Source organism: Manacus vitellinus, unplaced genomic scaffold (assembly GCF_001715985.3).
Source record: "Manacus vitellinus isolate BGI_N305 unplaced genomic scaffold, ASM171598v3 scaffold_2_pilon, whole genome shotgun sequence".
Lineage (NCBI taxonomy): Eukaryota > Metazoa > Chordata > Aves > Passeriformes > Pipridae > Manacus > Manacus vitellinus.
The window spans coordinates 16,273,555-16,280,121 of record NW_021940208.1 but is presented as its reverse complement, the minus strand read 5'-3'; positions in this window follow the sequence as shown (position 1 = coordinate 16,280,121).

Genomic DNA, 6,567 nt, shown 5'->3' with positions numbered 1-6,567 from the left:
TTTCTGAGATAGAGGAGAATGGAGTGTTTCGAAATACTGTTTTTTCTGGACTTCTGTTTCCTTAAAAAAAAGCGTATCTTGCTACAAAATATGCCTCCAAATTACCTAAGGGATTTCCTGGATCACCACCGTATGGGAGGAAAAACAGAAGAAAAATAGATGTTTCCCACACTAACATAGAGAGAGACTGACAAAGAACAGGAGTCCAGCATCAGAAGAAAAAGGTGCAGCTGGTTACGGTATCCATGTATAATTTGGTATCATTCCTCACTTGGAGTACACAGTTCAGAGCCTGACATATTTGTGTTTTGACGACCACATCCATGGCCTTTCTTTGCATAGAAATGGTGACTTTTAGGTGTTCAGCTACTTGTATGAAGGGTTAAAATTAATTGTGTTTTCAGAAGTTAGTCATAAATCAGATTGCATCTGCTTAGGTGACCAGTAGGGATTTGGTACCACCTCAGATACTCTGCCAGTCTTTGACATCTGCACAGGACTGCCAGGTATAACACAAGATCCACAGAAGATCTGCATCCTTCTAGAGCAGCAGCTTGAAGCTTGACATCCTGCCTTGTTCCCCATCTCTCTGTCTCAGTGTTTGACAAACACTCTTACATGTGCAGTTTTTGGATCATATACAGATGAAAGTCTGTATTGCTTAGCTACTTTTTTGGGGGGTGATGTTTGTGAAGTTTAAAACCTGAAATATCTGAGGCCTCTAGTTACTTTCCTAATTCCCTTATTAAAATTAAAGGAACATTATCGTGCACTGTTTGGTCTGGTCTCTCAGCTGTAGGTTAAGGTGATAATGTATAGTCTTATTATCAGGGTCATCCTTGTAAGTAAAAGAAATTTTAATACATGAAATCTTCAGTCTTTGTTTACCAGAACTTATGTAGCTTTGTTTCTTCTTACCTTTTCCTACAGGAATTTCCACTTGTCCTTACCAGAAAGATCTTAACTGTGCACAGTTATGTCATAAACTCCCCGTAACTACTTCTTTCTAGCTCTCTAACTGTTCATTCAAAACTAATAGTTGTCCCTTAGCATACTGTACCTCCACAATGTGGATTATAAAAGAAGAGGGATGAATTCTCTTATGCACAAAGCTTTGTCTACTTATACACATGAAGAGGTGACATCTTTTTTTCTGTTTAACTGCTGACTTTGTTCAGTGACAGAATTCAGTTTGGGCTGAAAAGATGGAGAGTGGGGGCTTCGAAAAAGTGTTGAAAATGCATTAACAACTGAGGATGCCAAAAAGGATTGGGTGGTGTTTGGGTTTGTGATTTTGGTGTTTTGTTTTCATATTTGGGTTTGTTTGGGTTTTTTAAAGTTGCCTGAGAGCATTTATTTGAAATTGTATCCATAGATGAACCCAGCAGTCCATGTATTTCTTCAGTTACCTTTACCTGTAAGAGAAGAAAACTTCAATGCAGTTGTCATGCATGTTAATTATCTGTGTGCTGCAGTATTACATTGAAGATACTTTTGTGACTTTTCTGAAAGTTTAAACAATCCAGGTATGGCTTGTTTGCTTTCAAAGGGTGGCTTTACTGTGTAAAATGTCCACTTTCCCCCCCATATTTGTCTGTGTTGATCTTAAGTCCTAGAAATTCAAGGGGTTTTTTCTCTCTTGATAATGCAATATGCACATTTTATGTTTCTGGCCTTGTAAGGCTTCAACGTCCTCTAACCTCTCACAATGTGAGATGTATAATACATTAGTCTCTTTACATGTCAGACTCCCAACTACTCAATTATTACCAAAATTGATATTCTACATAATCTCTATTCAAGGGTTGTTCACTTTGCAGCAGCTTTGCTACTGATTGATTGCTATAAATGAACTATGCAAGTCAACTACCATGCAAACAAATACAAGCTTCATCTTTTAAATACAGAGGTCTCTGGAATCCATTGTTTTCAATTTTAATGATAGAGTGTGGTGAGGCAGAAATGAACTTTTCCTTGGTCTATATTAAAAATTTTTTGGGGGGTAACTTTAGTAAGAATGCGTTGGATATATAAGGAAGATTATTTGCAGACATCACTAGTTTTGAAATGAACTGAGTGATGGCTTCTAGTTTCTTCATGAAAGTACAAATAAATTACATTCTTTTGCTCTAGTGGCTTGTGATTGCTACTTGCATAAGAGATTGTAAGGGCTCAGAAAAGAGCAAGGTACTTTGTACCTGGCTCTTTGTTATAGAACCTGTGTTGGCATCATTAGGGAGCTTTAATTACAGAAGGATCATCAGTCGTGTCCTTGATCTGCATTCTGCAGCTTACATTATCCAGGAGAGTGCACAGCAGGAATCTGTCTGGAAATAGAAAGAAGTAGCTTTACAATAATTTATTAACACACTAGATATGAAAGCAGCATCCTCCCAAAAGACAAAATACTACATTTAATGCAGATTTGTGGTATCTGGAGAATTTAGGAAGCACTCAAAACATCCTGCCATTTTAGGCTTTTTCATGCCTCTGTGTGAGTGTGTTTAATTTGCTATTTAGTCTATAGTTTATATTTGAAATTTACATCTGAACACAGATTTGTTAAGTGGATATGATTATATTGATGAGTGCTCCTCCAGAAACAATTTATGTGTATATGTGAATCACAGGGAATGTAATCTTTTAATGGTCTGATCTACATAGAATTTTTGACTATTCACTTGAACTCATTTTTGTATTTTCCATTACCGATTTTAGAAAACAAATACTGAAGATCTCCAAATATTTTATTAGCATACTCTGTTATTAAGTGATTCAATATCCAGGGATGACTCAAAATCTCTGCTGTCAAGTATCAGCTGAATTTGTATGTCATCACATCGTAAGGCAGGTTGATAGACATCAACTGCTTTGAGGTGTGATTGTTATATTACTTCAACTCTATTTCACTGACTGTCTCTTCATTGTAATGGCTGCTTTAATCAGCTCTGACGAGATGTGCTAACGACATTCAGCTCAAGTTACCTACTTTCATGCATGCACATTCCTTTGTGTTTCTAGAGGCTGATTATCCTAATGTTATGTCACATCAGTCTTCTCTCTGCATCTTCCGTGTCAAGGAAGATTACTGATACACACCCTCAGACAATGTTTGCTAAACTACTGAGTTGTATTTCAGTAGTTTAGTTTAAGATTTTTGCATCAGAAATACCTGAAGCTTTTTGTTTTCTAATCCTCATGCCTGTGTGGTGAAAATACTCTTCTATATTAAAAATTAAAAAAAAAATTGGAATCATGGGATTGAACAAATATGACCTTGGTGTACCCTTTTCCTCTTCTTTTTAAGCAGACTGTAAAAAGCATGCAGTGTTTCTCCCTAAGATTGTTACATAATCAGAAACATATTTTAAAAATGAAATGTTTGTTTTACAGAAGATGACCTTAGACTATTTTTGAATTTGTTTATGGTTCAGTGTGAAGATATGGTGATGTCACACAGAGGTCTCTCAGAATGAGAAGCACGTTATGAGAAGAGCCATTAGGAGCTAGATACTAAGGAGATCTCACTGTGATTGCCAATCCCAGTGTATTCTAGCAGGACCCAAATTTTGCAGAGCAACCATCAAGAACCTTCAGTGAACATCAGGAGAAAAATCACGTTCAGCAGGACCATACTTGCTGTGCATATGCAGGTCTCTGAGACTGGCCACTGCTCTTTTTCATTCCCTTTTTTTTGGGTAAAAAGGAGATAGACCACTTTGAAGATACAATTTCAATGTGTATAGGCTGTGTATTCATTCTTTTTTTTTTCTTTTATCTTGCAAAATAATTCCAGTAACTTTCACTGAACTGCAGAATATTAAGGGGAGGCACTGCAGGCTAGATCAAGAAGTATGTTCCATACGTATACCACAACACCAATTACCCTCTTTTTTTCATATTTTGCATATAGAAAAATTCACAACTCACCAGAGGAGAAAAGAGACAAAACTTACCATAGTTCCTAAGATGTCTTTTGCCTTTATTAATTATGGGATTGTGTGCAAGGTAATATATATTTGTGGGGGAAAAAACAGGTTAGAAAATAACTTGGGCATTTAAAAAAAAGTAGAATGCATGATAATTTTGTGCTTCAGTGAGTAATAGAAATTGTTAAAGAATGTGAAACAGTGGAATGTTGCTTCTGGGCAAGTTTGATAACTTTAAAAAACAACAGCGTACTGAAAGTTTAATAAGGATTAGAGTGAGATGAAAAAAGCGTCAGAGCCTTGAAATCTCTTAGAACAATGACCATCCCACCAGACTGGCTGGTGAAGCAGTGTGTATTATACTGATCATTGGCTTGCACTGTGAACTTGTGTGTCCAAAAAACGGCATCTCCTGGTGTTTACATTGTACGTCAGATACATCTACATCCATGAGAAGACACAGCTGTTTGTTCAGCTGAAGACTTCCATAAGGAACATACCTGGGATAATAATAACACCATGTCAATATTTTTCTTTAACTGCACAAATACCAACTTCCATTTTGGAAGCTGAGAAGGAATAATGTGAAAACACAGCTGCCCTTTGTCACCCCAAAAAAGGTAAATCTTGGGTTTATGTGGAGATGCTGACTCCTGAGTAATCTAATCCCACTTCAGTGTTTCCCATCAAGAAAATGTGTTTCAAAGACCTGCCACAAATCTCAGGAGGACCATGGCTTGCCTGCCACTTGTTCTGCTATATTCTAGTGTTGCAGCCGCCTACGCAAAGTGTAGATAAAAATTCCATCTTATAAGACATTCCTTGCAAAATTAGTGGTATGCTTGTGTAGAAAGCTGCATAAGCTAGTTGCCTGCTCTTCCTCTAGTGTGCAACAGGCACAGCAGCTTCAAGGACTGAGCATATCCTCAGTGGTTTTCATAGTCAAGATGTCCTTGTTCTAACTTGCTCTGTTTGGTGGGTTTTAACCGAGGGGCATTTAGCATCTGCTCATGGAGATTATCTCATTAAACCATGATCTGACTCCAATTTCCATTGCTGGCAGGGCATGGATAGAAAACATTTCCTGATGTTGCATGGCTGTTTACATAAGTACTAAGAGCAACACTGCATTTTTTGTTTAGTTCCCTCAAGGTTTGTGTAAGACTGTAGGGGTGAGCATGCAGAAAAGTTACAAAAATCCAATTATTAAATTTAATAGGAGTTATGTTTTTTTGTTGATAAGAACAACAGATCATGCAGTGTAAAGGAGTAGTAATTCATGTGGAAGCAAGGAGTGTGTGAAAGTTTTTGGTCTTGAATATCTGAGAGAAGAAACCTTCCAAGTGCTCCTTAAGAGCATACAGACCCACAGAAAACAACATCTCTGTCTGAGCATTGTCTTGAAGATGCTGATTCAATGCAGATAACTTATCTTTTCTCATGAAATGAAAAGCAATGAAACATTTTTCCCATTCTGCTGGCAAGGTCTACAGAAATTTTGAGACTCAAGATGTTTTTCACTGAAAATTATTTTTATATTTTGTGATTGATTTCCTGGAATCCTTCTTACAGGTGATTGAATTTGGTGAATTAAAGTTCTAAGTCTCCTTGTATCATGGCTGGTTTCCCATTGTTGCTGTTATTTTTTAAATTATAGTAAGGAAGATGTGGAGATTAGAAGTCAACTGTCACATTAGATTCCATTTATTTGGCAGATTGCTCTGTTGTGGATGTCAAGGTAATGATAATGTAAAACACTGACTCTTGCTATTGGCCAGCTTGAGGGGGTTTTCCCACAAATCTGTCAGTTCTTGAATGTTCCTCCCAAAGTGTGAGGAGGAATTAAAAAACATTTTGACATATTCATGCAAACGTAAGCTGAATGTAGACACGCAAATGCCTAAAGTGTGGTATCTAAATGTGGATGTTTTCAAACTGCTCCTTTTATACTGGAAATCAGACTACATATTAAAAACCAAAAACTGTTGAAATGAAAGTGCCTGAAACTAATAATCTCAATACGATTTAAAATCCTACTTGTCTTCTGAATATTTTTTCAGTGTTAACAGTAAAAGTCTCCTGAAATGAAAAGAAGTGTCTCTGGAAAGATCATTACAATGTGGGTGCCTAGTAGACATTTGGAAACCTAACTTTTTATACAGAGTGGACAATTTTGACCTAACTTATTAATATAAATTTTCGGTAGATTCACATAAGGTAAAGAATCCATCTTGTGAAAGGTGATGAAAATCTACAGGGCCACAGGACTGAAAATAAATTTTTGCATTATAAAATCCTTATTTTCTTTAAATCACTGGAGCTAGTAATAACAATGGTCAAAGTATTAGGAGTGTTCTAAGTGTGGCATAACAGCACAGCAGTTATTCAAACCTTTGTGAGCACAGGTTTGTGTTTATGGATGACTAATGCTATTCATGCAAAAAGACTAATATCAACATCAGGAGCTTTGGCATACTAAGTTGTCATGGTTTGAGATAGCCCCAAAATCCAATCCCCTAGCTCTATTCCCCCCTCCCACATCTCAACCTAATGTGAGATGGGTTTTTCCAGACAAAACACACCAGACTCAAAGTGGGGGAAAGGGAATATATTACAATGACTGTACAAATAAATACCA